This window comes from Notamacropus eugenii, chromosome 3, assembly GCF_028372415.1.
Source record: "Notamacropus eugenii isolate mMacEug1 chromosome 3, mMacEug1.pri_v2, whole genome shotgun sequence".
Taxonomy (NCBI): domain Eukaryota; kingdom Metazoa; phylum Chordata; class Mammalia; order Diprotodontia; family Macropodidae; genus Notamacropus; species Notamacropus eugenii.
The window spans coordinates 416,465,394-416,481,664 of record NC_092874.1 but is presented as its reverse complement, the minus strand read 5'-3'; positions in this window follow the sequence as shown (position 1 = coordinate 416,481,664).

The following is a 16,271-nucleotide window of genomic DNA, read 5'->3' as shown; positions in this document are numbered from 1 at the left end:
AAAATATTACTGATATCTTTGGTTTTTCTGATCATCTTTATTTCCAAATATATCCTTCCCTTTCTCTTTTTCTAGTTAACCATACCTTAAAATAAAGAATAAAATAAAAGAATAAGGAGAAAGAGAGAGAGAGAGAGAGAGAGAGAGAGAGAGAGAGAGAGAGAGAGACTGATAGAGAGAGAGAATATGGAGTTGTCTATATGACTTTGTCTTTTACTGATTTATTAATCTGAACAAATTGTTCTGAAGATAGAAGTTCTAAGAAAAATGAACTAAATCCCATAGAACACAATTTCTGAGGGTAGAGAATAAGCAAATAAATGGAGGAAGTAAAATGAATGGAAAGAAGTTGGTGGGAAGTTGATGTACATATTAAAGAAAATAGCATAAGCATTTTGGAAGCCACATAAAATCGGGGAAGCAAAAACATGTAAGTATATATAGAAATTGTAGAAATTGACTTCAGATTCCAGAACTGAGCATCCCAGTTATCCTTTCCAAATGTCCAGGTGACAATTCATTCTTGTTATAAATAGTATCAGAACACACACACACACACACACACACACACACACAAGGATTTTGATCTCTGAGAAGAATTTCAATGTCACACAAATGGAAATCAATTGATTATCCTAAAAAACAAAACCCATAATAATAAACATGGACTACAACAACAACACACACTCAATTACTACATTTCTCATGACAATGAACTAGAGTTCCTCTTTTTGATAAATTTCAAGTGACAAAATTGTTTAATCCCAAATGACATTGATTCAGATTATACAAGGAAATTGGTCCTTTGAGAAAAATAAATTGCACAAATGTTGACAGGATTTAAAATATATTTTGACAGTGACTTTCATAAGTGCTATACATACCTGCAACATATGCAATATTAAAAGTGACACATTTTCAAAATAAAAAATAAAAACAACAGAATTGTTTTCTGAAATCATTTTTGGTCTTGGTAGAAATGAAACAATAGACAGAAAGAAAAGGCAATTCATTTCTCAAAATATTTTTAAAGAGAGATCATCATCTTTATTAAGAATTTTCGTGACCAAAAATTTTATATGAAATCATAAACTGACATCTCTAGGAAAGAAATAACTTTCCCAAACATTTCTGGCTCAAATGTCTAAACTTGCATGAACACTACTGAAATGATTATTGCACCATATTTTTAAGTGTTCTAATAAGATTTTTTTAATAATGATGCTCAAGCACAATCTGTTGTTTTAACTCCCTAGGTCATGACAAGGGCCCCTGTTTATGAGTGGTAAAGGAAAAAGAATTCTCCATTGCTAACCTGTGGCAATAGCTGTGATCAATTTTATTTTCTCTTGGAAAGCTGCAAGATGAAGATTTAGGAACCTCCAAACCATGAGTGAGAGAATTTACATAAGTATTTTTTGGAAATGATTGTCTCTGAGCTTCCCAGACTCCAGCTTTTTACTCTTGATGCTCTCCATTGATAATGCTACATAAAAACTTAAGGGGATTATGGAATTTGTAATGACATCATTTCTCAAAACTTACAGATATTTTATTCTTTTAAAAAGTACCAAAAAAGCAGATTGATTTAAGCTTCCATTTACTTCCACTCTAAGAAGACATTTTTCCAGGGATATAAACATATGCACAAACAAACACACACATATACATACACACATATATGCACACATACTTAGGTAAAATGAGAAATCCCTTAAGCTCAAGGAATCAAACAGAAGGGATAAGATATATACAACTCACTACAACAGAAACAATGTAGGATGTGGAAAGGAATCATTGAAGAAAATGTTAAATGAAGTTTGATAAGGAAAACCATTATAGATGGAAGGATTAGATATTGGTTTTAAGATGAGGTAATACCTAGATTACCACTTGAAGTAAGGGAGGAAATTCAATATGCATGTATGGAATGACAAATCCATTACAATCAGAAGACAGTGAGTATTTGGGAAGTATTCCTGTTTAAATTAATCCACTCACAATACTTTATCAAGCACATAAAATGTTACAGGGTCTGCGTAAGGCACTATGTGCTCAAAAATGGCATATATGAAAGCTAATGACAGGGCTGGAATGTTAGATCAGAGCAGGCTTTTGGAGGACCATGAACGCTGGGATGAAGAAATAAACAAGACCATGGGGATCCACTGATCCACTGACAATATTTGGGGTAAGGAAATCATGTAAAGAGGAATATAGCAAGAGCAACCACGAAAAATTCTGCTTAGAGAAGGAAAAGCCCGTAGTCAGAGCATCACTTAGTAGTACAGGTGATAAGTGATGAGGACTCAAACTAGAACTTTATTGTTGTTGTTCAGTCATTCAGTCATGCATAACTCTTCATGACTTTATGGCCATAGCACTCTAGGTCCTTCAATCCTCCACTCTCTCTCAAAGTCTGTCCTAGTTCATGTTCATTATTTCCATGACACTACCCATCTCATCCTCTGACATTCTCTTTTCCTTTTGTATTCACTATTTCTCAAGATAAGGGTCTTTTCCAGTTCCTCTTCTCTATATGTGATTAAAAATTTAAGCTTCAATACTTGACCTTCCAGGAAATAATCTGAATTAATTTCCTTAGGTATTGACTGACTTGATTTCATTGCACTCCAAGGGATGTTCAAGTCTTCTCCAGCACCACAATTCAAAAATCATCATTTTTGTAACTGTCATGGTGAAAGTACTTATGATGCTCAATGAAACTATGAGCTATGGCAAAGCCAAGATGGTGGAGTAGAAAGACGAACCTGCTCTTAGATCTACCCTCAAAGCCCATAAAATATCTGTAAAAAATGACTGAACAAACTCTAGAGCATCTGAAGCCACAAAAGACAGAGTGAAAGAGATTTCCAGGCCAAGGCCATGTGGAAGGCTGACAAGAAAGGTTGATCACTGGGCTCAGAGCAGAGTGCAGCTCAGCCTTAGCCATACAACACAGCAGGGACAGGATAGGAGCAGGCAGAATCCCAGGCAGCAGCTGTAGTTCCCAGATCCCAAAAAATGCTAAAGACAACTTCAAAGGTCAGTGAGAAAGATCTTTCACCTGGGTTAGAAGGGAGCAGGGTCCTCCCCTAGCCATGGGTCCAGAGTAGCAACAGTCCCCGAGGCAGCAGTATCCATTTTAAGAACCTTCAGCCTAAATCCCCTGGGTGAATCAAATCTCTGATCTGGATCTCAGCCCTGAGTAGTGGTCCTGGAGTGAGGAGGAGCACTGGCATGGTGGAGCTTGAGGCAACTGTGGAGAGGGATCCCTACTCACAGATCCTGGGCAGAAAGGAGTATGTGTGGTTGTTCCCAGACCAGACAACAGGCCAGGACAGACTAAACTCTTCTCCCTTCATTGTGCCATGTTGGAGAAACTGAGGTACAGTTCCAAGTACAGCCTCCACTTGACAAAGGACTCAGATGTCAAATAATTGACTGGGAAAATGCCCAAAAAGGGGAAAAATAAGACTACAGAAGGTTACTTTCTTGGTAAAAAAAAGTATTTTTCTCCATCCTTTTGGGTGAGAAAGAACAAAGCATATCATTAGAAGAAGATATCAAAGTAGAGACTTCTTCATCCTGAACCTCCAAAATAAATTTGTAATGTCCTCAGGACATGGAAGAGCTCAAAAAAATTTGAAAATCAAGTCAGAGAGGTGGAAGAAAAATTGGGAAGAGAAATGAGAGTGATGGAAGAAATCATGAAAAGCAAGTCAACAGCTTACTAAAAGAGATTCAAAAAAATGCTGAAGAAAATAAAACCTTTAAAAATAGATTAACTCAAATGGCAAAAGAGGTCCAAAAAGCAAATGAGGACAAAAATACTTTAAAAAGCAGAATTAGCCAAATGGGAAAGTCAGTGCAAAAGCTCACTAAAGAAAATAGTTCTTTAAAAATTAGAGTGGAGCAGATGGAAGCTAATGATTTTATGAGAAGCCAAGGAATTACAAAGCAAAACCAAAAGAATGAAAAGAAATGAAGACAATGTGAAATACCACAATTGAAAATACAACTGACCTGGAAAATAAATCCAGGAGAGATATTTTAAAAATTATGGGGCTACCTGAAAGCCATGATGAACAAAAGAGCCTATACATCATCTTTCATGAAATTATCCGGGAGAACTGCCCTGATATTCTAGAATCAGAGGGTAAAATAAACATTCAAAGTATCCACCAATCATCTCTTGAAGGATATCTGAAAAGAAAAACTCCCAGGAATATTATAGCTGATTCTAGAATTCTAGGTCAAGGAGAAAATATTGCAAGCAGCCAGAAAGAAACAATTCTAGTATTGTGGGAATACAATCAGGATAACACAAGATCTAGTAGCTTCTACATTGAAAGATCGAAGGGCTTGGAATATGGCATTCCAGAAGTCAAAGGAACTAGGATTAAAACCAAGAATCACCTACTCAGTAAAACTGAGTATAATATTTCAGGGGAAAAAATGGTCTTTCAATGAAAGAGAAAACTTTCAAGCATTCTTGAGGAAAAGACCACAGCTGAATAGAAAATTTGACTTTCAAACACAAGAATCAAGAGAAGCATGAAAAGGTAAACAGCAAAGAGAAACCATAAGGGACTTACTAAAGTTGAACTATTTACATTCCTACATGGAAAGATAATATTTGTAACTCTTGAGTCTTTTCTCAGTATTTGGGTAGTTGGAGGGATTATACACACATATATATGCACAGGGTGAGTTGAATAGGAAGAGATGATATCTTAAAAATAAAATTAAGGGATGAGAGAGGAATATATTGGGAGGAGAAATGGATAAATGGAATGGGACAAATTGTCTCTTATAAAGAGGCAAGAGAAAGCTTTTCAATGGAGGGGAAAGGAGGCAGGTGAGAGGGAAAAAGTGAAGCTTACTCTCATGACATTTAGCTTAAGGACAGAATAACATGCACACTCAATTTTGTATGAAAATCTATCTTACACCACAGCAAAATAGGGGAGAAAGAGATAAGTGGGATGTAGGTGGGATGAAAGAAAGGAAGGCAAATAGGAGCAGGGGGTAATTAGAAGCAAATAGTTTTTGAGAGGGATAAGGTCAAATGAGAGAGAAGAATAATTGACAGGGGCAGGATAGGATGGAGGGAAATATAGTTAGTCTTTCACAACATGACTTTTATGAGAGTATTCCACATAACTACACACATATAGCCTATACTGAATTGCTTTCTTTCACAGTGGGGATGCGCGGGGAGGTAGGAAGAAAGAGAAGTTGGAACTCAAAGTTTTAGGAACAGTTGTTGAGTATTGTTCTTGCATACAACTGGGAAACAAGAAATACAGATAATGGGGTATAGAAATCTTTCTTGCCCTACAAGAAATGAGAGAAAATAGGGATAAGGGAAGGGAATGATGTGTTAGAAGGGAGATAGATTGGAGGAAAGGGTATTCAGAAGGTCCAGTGTCTTGGGGTGGGGAGAAAGGAGATATTGGGAGAAAATTTGGAACTCAAAGTCTTATGGAAATGAATGTTGAAAACTAAAACACATTAATTAAAAAAAAAACAAACTATGAACTATGCTGTGCAGGCTTACCCAAGATGGATGAGTCATAGTAGAGAATTCTGACAAACAGTGAACCACTGGAGAAGGAAATGGCAAAACATTCCAGTCTCTCTGTGAAGAAAACCCCATGGACAGTATTAAAACGATAAAATATATGACATCAAAAGATGAGCCCTCAGGGCGAAAGGTGTAAAATACACTGTTGGGAAAGAGTAGAGGACAACTACAAGTAGCTCCAGTACTAATAACATGTCAAGGCCAAAGTCAAATAGAAGCTGAGCTATAGAAAAGAATGTAATGCTATAAAAAACAAAATTGCATAGGAACCTGGAATGTAAGATCTATGAACTAAAGTAATTTGAATGTGTACAAACAGGAAGTGGAAAGGTGAATGATCAACATCTTGGTGTCAGTGAACATAAATGGAGGAAAACTGTTGAATTTTTAGGTAATCACTACATATATTACTGTGAACAATAATCTCTTAGAACAAAGGAGGGAAATGTTGATGAAAATGGAAAGGAAAAAAATATGAAAAATAAGTTTTGAAGAAATTTGAGGAAAGATGATAGTTTTTGTTTGAAACATAGTTTGAGTAGGCAGGATATCTGCCTAGAGATATCTAATAAGCAGTTACAAGTATGAAACTGAAACTCTGGAGGAGAGATGGGAGAAAAGAGACAAATTTAGGAGTCATTTGTGTAAAAATGATAACCAATGTCATTGGAATAAAAAAATACTCATAAATTATATTGGAGAAAGGAAGAAAAAAAGACAGGGCAAGGGATGAGTACAGGTTCCTTTGAAGAGCAAAATAGGGTAAAGGAGGAGAAAGAGGAAGAAAGGAAGGAGATAGAGAATAAGGGAGCTCTGAGGTAAAATGTGTAACAACAGAGTGCATTGTCATGGATCGAAGGTAGTAGACAATTTCAAGGCAGAGATGAATTAAAGTGATAAATATTGTAGCATATCAAGGAGGCTAAGAAGATAGAAAAAAGAAGATTGCACTTGGCGATAAGGAGGTCAAAAATGGACTTGGAGAAAACATTTATCTGAATAATTTTTAGATAAATGGAAACATCATCAGAGAAGGATTTATAATTTAGCCTCCAAAGCATAATAATGAGGGGTTCATAATGAGGTAAACTTCACTTATCCTCCAATTACCATCTTTATGTTATAGAGACAAAGATTAACCCTGGTGACTAATATCTAGATTAGAATGATCTTCTATTCCTTATCATGACATAGAAGTGACCCTGGATTTTTGAAAGCAATACCAACAGACCTCAAATTCTTGCAGGTTGTCTCATGCTGAAAAGGTTTAAGTATGATTCCAGTAAGAGGCCAAATATGTTTTGCAATGACTATTTTAATTAATTAGGGAGAGAAATACCACCAGTAGACTGGACACATGGTTGTAGGGATTTTGTACACATGAAATACATATATCTGTGAATGTATGTGTGTGTATTCATGTGCATATACTTGCAATTATATGTGTGCATGCATGCATGTGTTTATGGTTAATAGTCTTCAATACTATAAGGCCCATTTCTACTTCTGCAGAGGTGAGGAAAGAGTGGTAGTAAATGGAGTAGAAGGTGCTAAAAGTCTTACAATTCATACAGTGTAAACAAACTTTAATTCATCTGTGGGTACACTAAATTTGAGATTTTTTTCTAATAACAAAAGAGTAGACATATTTCCTGAAAGAACCGAGTCATAACAAAATAAGCAAAAAAAAAAAGTTGTAATAAATTTTAAGGATAGCTCACAGATACTCCTTGAAGAGTAAAAGAAAGGAAATAATATAGTGTGTTTTATTTTACACCCAGAGACTACAAGGTCCATTATTTTGGAATACATTTGCTTATGAAATGTTTCCATACTATTATAAAGTACTGGCAAAAATACCATTAAAATGATTGGAACTTACCCAACAGTATCAATCAAGAGGATATAGTAGACAAATTCCTCAAATAATTTGGTAAGACCCTCAAAAATAGAAAGAAATACACAATTATACTTGGAGACTTCTCTACAAAAGTGGTAAAAGATAAGGGCAGAGAGAAATATATGGGAAAACATGACTTTTATAAATGATATTTAACAAGTGGTCACATCTTTGATTCTTTTATTAATTAAAATTGTAATTTGATGGAATTAAATATTATCATAGAGGCTGTTTTATGACAAATAAAAAAAAGCCTCAAAATCATTGTTTTCCTTGGAATAATAACAATCATTTAATGAAGTTTCGGGTAACCATCCTCTGAGAAAGATCAAGTGGATGAATGATGTCTACTGTCCAGATTTCAATATGCATTTAAATAAACATTAATTAAGCTCCTTCTGTGTATCAGGCACTGTTCTAAGTGCTATAGAAATGTTGTCTTATTTTAATGGTACAGATAAGTGACAAATATCATTTTATTTTAATAGTACAGATAACTCAGAGAGATAGTTCAGATGGCTAAGGTCCTGGGCCTACAGCCACAAAGGAGACGAATTGTTTGGATTGCTTTCAGGATACTTCAAAGCACTTTCAATGATCACAAATTTCGCAAAAAGGAATGAATAGCTTGTAATCTATATGATTGGAGAGTGTCTCCAGAATTGATAAGATCTCAGAACCTTTTGAGTATTTGTCCATAAAAATGATCTCAGTTTTTGAACTCTTGGATATTGCATGGCTGTGACATCTGAGAAGCCTGTGATCTGAAAGTAATCAAAATAAAATGTAGTAGAATGCAATAGAATGATGAAATCTAGGGGAATATTATATTTTGTTGAGTTAGGGATCTTTTCTTCCTGATTCTCAGTTTGCTAGTGAGCAATGATTTCTCAGAATCAATTTAGCAAAAGATAGTTTACAGTCAAGCATGTGTGAGTCTTAAAGGGTTTTTAAAATAAAATGTTCTAAAGCTTTTTCTTTATGAGTAAAGATATAAACAGACCATTTGCTATATTTCCATGATATTTAATACATGGCAAATTTCTATTTGGAATATAGAAGTTCTCAAGAAATTTGTATCTAAGCCACAATAAAATTCACAAGTACAATTTTAGAATAATAGAAATAAGTATTTTGGATGTTATTTACTGCTTTGTGCAAGATATGCACTGGTTGATTTTTAATGATTTAAAAAGTGAATGATTGTTCTTTAGTCCATGTCTAGTACATTTTTTAAGTCTTTGTTTCAGTGAAAATTCAATATGAACCTTCAGAAGTAAGATGTAGTAAATACAATGCTCAATGTGTGGCAACAAAATCAATCAGTTAAGTTGTCTGGGAGATGGTACAGCTGTGAATGGAGGCAGATTCACAGCAGAAATACAAGTTTCAATTCATCTTCTAAGTACAAAAGTAATTATATCATATTATAGACTTTACTGATAAATGACAGAATCAATTCTCATAAATGTTGTGTTTAAGCATTGAAATAATAAGCACTATGTCACAGACAAGCTTAGCAACTTTGATAGATCTCATCCATACATGTACCAAGTATTTAAGTATGCCAAGTATTCAAACTATGCTTCAGAGAGCGCAACTTCAATGGGCTGGCCACGTTGTTCGAATGCAAAATGTACACTTGCCAAAAACATTATTTTATGGAGAACTCCCATGGGGCAGGCGATCCCATAGTGGCCAGAAGGAACAATACAAGGACACTCTCAAGGTCTTTCTCAAGAACTTTGGATTTGACTGTGCAACAAGGGAGACACTGGCACAAGACTGCTCAGTATGGCGTGCCCACACAAGGAAAGGTACTGTGCTCTTGGAGTAAAACAGAATTGAGACAGCATAAAGTAAATGCATATTACTCAAATTTGGGATATTTACCCCAAATATTCACACAGACTATATGTGTCCAACCTGTGGTAGAGCATTCCAAGCTCATATTGATCTGATCAGTCACAGTGGGACACACTGAAATTTCACTTTACAATGGTGATTTCATTTTGGTCCTCTTTGAAGATGAAGGACAACAACCATGCAACTATACATATACTCTCTCCAAGAGTTCAGTGCTACTGTTCATGACTTCATAACATTGATAGCTATCATCTATATGCTTCTGTAAATTATCCTAAATTAATCCACTCAAGATACTGGGGATATATTGAGATAAAAGGAAGATTTCCTCTATTATTCTGAATTTATGTTGATACTAATGGAAAATGAAGGCAAGTAATTAATGTGATAAAGTTTGGATTCAAATCCAACCTGTGTAATCCTGGACAACTTACTTCACTTCTTCTTACCTCAGTATCTTCATGTGTAAATTGTGGATAATAGTTTCACTTACCTCCTCAAGAAGTTGTGAGGATAAAATCATATAATGTATATATATATATATGTGTGTGTGTGTGTGTGTGTGTGTGTGTGTGTGTATAAAGATTTACCAATCTTAAAGTGTTATATAGTTGCTACTTATTATTATTACTATTATACTTCTTGGTAATTGAACAATCCTCTTTTTTTTCTCAGTTTTTATATCTCTTTTGTGGTGTCTTTTTCACCATTCCTTCCATGAAGTATTTCACTGTTAATATGTTGTTGACTGTTCATGTGCAACGTTTCTTTCCATGATCCTTTGTGTGAGGCAAAGCTTTCTTCCTAGAGATCGTGATAGACCGTGCCTTTTGTTTTAAAATCTGTCACTAACTATATAACCTTCAGTAAGTCACTGTCACCTCTTCTGGGCTCAGTTTCCTCATCTGTCAACGTGTCTGATAGTAGTTTTTTGAATTTAATATTCACATTCATTTTCAGTATATTCTATGATTCTCCATCATGTTGCCGTGAAAAACACACAGAGTTTTGAGTTAGCATACCTCAGCTGATATCTTGGCTCTAATATTTCCATGGTTAAGAGACAAATAATCTCTCTCTGTGTCAGTTTCAGGATCTCTAAGGCATGCTAGATCTGATACTACTGCTGAGATTCTTCTCTAATTCTTAGTTTTGCAGTCTAAAAATAAAGGATAATAGCATATATCCAATCTATTGCCTGGACTTACTATGACAGAAGTGTACTTTAAAGACTACAAAGCAATATACAAGTGAGTGAATTATTAACAAATGTATATATGCATGTCTTTCATAAAAGTGCCTTGGTAACAAACAAAATACAAAAATTTAACTGAGATATTAAAATAATTTTAATGCCTTATTAAGGTAGAAGTAGTGTGGATTAGTAGATAAGGCTCTGGATTTGGAATAAGAGATACCTGAATTTAATTGTACTTTATGAACTGTGTGGCTCTGTGAAAGTAAATTAAACACTTATAATCCTTATTACCTTATCTTAAAAATATGTTTGATACAGCAGAATCAAAGACACAGTGGCAGAAGGGAATGTAAAGATCAGTTAGCACAACTCCATTATTTTACTAATGATAAAAATGAGATCTTACGAGCTTAGATGACCTGACTGCGGTCTTAAAATATTAAGTTCAGTATTGTGATTTAAACTCAGATCTTGTGACTCCAAGTTCAGCCTTCTTTTTTTTTTTTTTTAGCATGAACATACCTTGTAAGAATCAAGCAAGGTAACGTACACAAAGTGCATCAAAAACCTTAAAATACCATCTGTATGTTAGTTAATCTCAATTATCATGTTCTCTAACATTTAGAAACTATAGTAATATCCATAAAGAAGGGACTGGAGCATATAAACATATTTGAAAATGCAATGAAGGTTTGGGACTATTTCTTGAAGTATCTGTCATCTTTCTATCTATCTGTATTTCTATTCATCCATTCACCTACTTATTATCTGCATCTATCACTTTCTAGCATACATATCGATCTTTCTTCCTCTTTCTTTTCTTTCTTTCTTTCTTTCTTTCTTTCTTTCTTTCTTTCTTTCTTTCTTTCTTTCTTTCTTTCTTTCTTTCTTTCTTTCTTCCTTCCTTCCTTCCTTCCTTCCTTCCTTCCTTCCTTCCTTTCTTTCTTTCTTTCTTTCTTTCTTTCTTTCTTTCTTTCTTTCTTTCTTTCTTTCTTTCTTTCTTTCTTTCTTTCTTTCTTTCTTTCTTTCTTTCTTTCTTTCTTTCTTTTTCTTTCTTTCCCTATCTATCTATCTATCTATCATCTATCTATCTATCTATCTATCTATCTATTTATCTATCTGTCTATCTATCTGTCTGTCTTTTATTACAACATACTACTGCTTTGTGATTTAGTGGAAAGATCACTATATTTATAAGAAAAAAACAAACCACTAAATCATAATCATAGAACTAATATCAGATAGATGTATAATCCTAGGCAAAGATTTACCCTGCCTATACTTCAGTCTTCTCATGTATGAGATAGCTTTAGCCATGCTTATTAAGACTGAATTCAGTGCTTAGCTCAGTGCCTGGTAGATAGCAGACAATAAATGTTTGTTGAGTGACTTACTGCTTCTACTTTGTCAAATTTGGTTCATTAAATTTGTTATGGCTCCATTATTTAGACAACAGACATGGCAGGGATAAGGAAATACTGCTTTACCTCTAACTGCAGTATGTTAAGGTGAACTCCAGTGAACCACAGAGACTTAATACTTTAGCCATGCATTCATTTTATGTTTAGATTATCTTGGTCAAATTTTTGTCTCTCCCTTAATCCTAATTCACATATGATATAATGAATACTGATCTCATTTAGGTAAAGTTAAAAGAGTGGAACTTTTTCCTCATTTTGATAGGTGATTTTAAATAACTAAAATTTCATTGTTCTAAGTTTTAATTCCTATCATTCTCCCCTAAATCTTCTTAGCTTGCTTTTTTTTCTTCTTAAGAGTAAAAACATGCACCTGCCTATTCTTGATTCATGTGTTTATATAATTATTCGAACTGTGTATTCCTAAGGTAGGATAGAAGTACATGGAAAAGTAGACATTTCACTATTAATAGGGTCACTTGTGTAGTGATAAAGACTTTGAATATGAAGTCAGGAGACATAGTTAATGACATTATATTATAAATCTATAATTGAAAGGCGCCTCAGGGGCTATCTAGTTCAATGCCTTCATTTCACACATTAGGAAACTGAAACATAGAGAGGTTCAGGAACATGATCAAGGCTATATAAGTAGCATCAGAGGAGAAATCTGACCATAGTCCTTCAGCGTAAAGACAAAACTCTTCCCAAGGTACCAGATCCACATCAGTCCCACTGAACTGACTTTTTGTGGTTCCTCACAAATGACATTCACTCTCCCATCACCTGTTCCCTAACTCTGTGCATACAAATGAGTTGTTCCTCAGGCCTGAGATGACTTTATTCCTCCCCTCTGATTTTTTTGAATTTCTAATTTCCATCCAAATTCAGTGAAAACGCTACCTCTTAGGGAGGTTTTGCCTTCATTCCAAACTTGACAGTGTCCGTCAACCATCAGGTTACATAAATTTATTCTATACTAATTTCATATATACTTATATGTATATATTACATCCCCCTGCCCCCTTAACAGTACAAGCTCTTCAAGGGAAGGGACTGTTTTGTTTTTACCTTTGTATCCCCAGCATCTATGTTGATCTCATCTACTCCAGTGGTTTTCATTATTATTAACTGATAGGGAAATAAATTATTAAGTTCCTGCCATGTAGTAAACTGTTCATAAGTATTTGTTTTATTTACCCAGTGTTAATAATAGAAGTGAACAGAGTAGTTGAAATTGCCTTCAGAGAGGATAATGAGAGAGAATTGGGTTTTGTCCTTTGTTCTTGAAGAGGACCAAAATGACATGACTGTATTGGAGTCAAGATACAGTGTATCCCACTGTGACTGATCAGACCAATAGTTCTACCACAAGTTGGGCACAGGTGGGCTGCATGGACATTTGAAAGAGAGCTGTGTCTAAATATGTATGCCTCACATGTCTTTTGAGCTACTGAAATTATTCACTTACAGAGCAAAATACCTTCTTGATGTGGGAACACCATGTAGAGTGGTCCTGTGATGTCTTTCCCATGTGTCATAACTGATTACAAAGTTCTTCAGACAGACCTTGAGAATGTCCTTAAATCACCTCTTCTGACCTCCATGTGAGTGTTTGCCTTGTGGGAATTCTCCATAAAACAGTATTTTGGGAAATATACCTTTTGGTATTTGAACAAAGTGGCCAACCCATCAAAGTTGAGCTCTCTGCAGTAGAATTTGAATGCTTGACATTTTAGCTTGAGAATGAACCTCATTATCTGACACATTATCTTGCCAGGTGATCTTCAGAATCTTCCTAAGACAATTCAAATGGAAGTGATTCTGTTTTCCTGCATGACGCTGATACATTGTAAAGGTTTCACAAGAATGCAACAACGAGATCAGAACAATGATTCTATAGATCTTCAGTTTGGTAGGCAGTCTTATACCTCTTCTCACCTACGGTTTCCTTCAGAACCTTCATAATACTAGCTCTGGCAATGTGTGCATCAACCTCATCAATTATATGTAGTATGCGAACTTATCCACAACATTCAGTATTTGTCAATTTTTGTGACCACATATGGATGGTGTAGTTCTGGCTAGTAGTGAAGCTTTGTAGTAACTGGCCATCTTTGTCCTTGGTGAAGGCATCTGACAACATTGTTGAAAACATCATGCATAAAAGCAAGCACAAAGCCCTGCTTCATTCCATTGGTGACTGGGAAAGTGGGAGAGTATTGTCCTTCAGAACCTGTGCCAACATGCTTTGAGCAACCAAATTTTGACATAATTCTGCACATGCCCTCGTGATTAATAGCATTAAAAGCCTTGGTCAAATTGACAAACATTGTGTACACATCTCTGTTCTGCTCTTGCCATTTCTTCTACAGTTGTTGGGCACTAAACACAATATTGACTGTTTCCTGTCCCTTTCTGAAGACATTCTGGTTCTTGTGTAGGTGACTATCTTCCAGGTGAAAGATCAGAATGTTAAGGAATACTCTGGCAAGAATCTTGCTGACAATGATTAAAGGAGAGAACACTTCCACCCTGGCCCTTTGATTGTCGTAGTACAATCTCTTTTCTTTTCCTTTACGGAGACGGACATGGGAGACATCCTTGAACTTTTCTTATCATATAACAGAAAATATCAGTTTTTGTATGAGCAGTGGATCCCCTGTGTTGTAAATTTCAGTTGGAATAGAATCAACACAAGTTGTTTTGCCAAAAAGAGTAACCTAATAGCATTCAAAACTTTGTTCGGTGAGAAGTTCAGAGAGAGAATGACTTCAACATGAGGAATATGGTCAATACCTTTAGCATTGATTGATGATGGTTTGTTGAGGGTCTATTAAAAGTGGTAAACCCATCTATCCAGCATAATGTCCTTATTACTAATCAATATGGTTCCATCAGCACTGAGAAGTTGAGATTCACCATAGATCTTTGGCTCATAAAAAGCCTTAAGGGCATCATAAAAGTGCTTTGGATTGTTATTATCGGTATAAAACTGAATCTTATCTACCTTCTTACTGAACCAAGAATTCTGAATCTCTCTAAGCTTTGTTTGTACTTCAATTTTGATGGAGTTAAACTCTCCCTTCTTAAAGATGAGTGAATTATCCTACTGGTGAACCCTGTGGAGTTCTCATTTTCCAGCTTCTGAATTTCCCCATCCTTTAAAAAATATTTGTATTAAGTAAATAGCATCTCCCCATAATTTTCATCAAACCAATCTTGATGTTTGTGAGTATTTTGGCTGAGATGAGTAAATGTTGTGTTATACACCAAATCCCTGAAAGCTAACTACTTCTTTTCTGCTCCACTATTGTCAACCATATATTGTTTTGGCTTTCCCTCCAACTTATAAATGAACTGACCTTGCTTAGAGAAGTGCTCTAATCTGTTGAGAATAAGTCTTCTGACAGTTGTCATACTTTGTGGCTGCCACTTTTGTTGACTATGAATATTTATTTTGGAGAGGATGTCTATAATCATTTTACCACTCTGTACTAAACATCACCTTTGTCATTCTCACATCCTGTCTCTTCTCCTTACAATGACATAGTCTCTTAAATGTCAATGCTTGTGACAGTATATACAGGAAATTTTATTGTATTTAGCTAAATTCAAGACAGTCATGAGATATACAAATCTTCAGTAGTAAATGACTATTGATGTTGCTGTTTCTGACTCCATTCTTCTCATTTCTGATAGTGTGCACTTACTTTTCATTAAAATCACCCAGAATTATAAGCTCATCCTCTTTTGGTACATTCATGATGAGCGTCTCTAGGTCTCAATAACATTTTTTTGTCTCATTAGGGTTCATCATGGTGGGAGCATACTCACTGATGATGGTGGCATGACACTTTCCTCCAAGTGGCAATCATGAGCCCCCTTAAAAGATATAGTAGCCCCAATAAAAAAGGAATACAAAAAAGTATATTGGACACTATCTCTCAGTTCCTGGAATTTTCACTTGCTGTCCCCCATGCCTAGAACTTCCTCCCTCTTCCTGGATCCAATGCAAATTTATGTTAGTAAACTTTCCCTAATACTAGCTTTTGGAATGGATTGGAATATTGAAATTTTGGAAGGGTAACTTCGGTGATTCACATATCACACTCCTTAAATAAATCTTCAAAACCTTCTTTTATCCCATAAACCCCAAATACTCCCCATCTCCTTTTTCAGTAGTTGGTCATGCCTCCTACTTGAAAAAATGAATGAGTTAATGAATAAACTAATTATGAAAATGCAATGTACACATATCATATGCATTATATATGTGTACATATACTATAGATATAC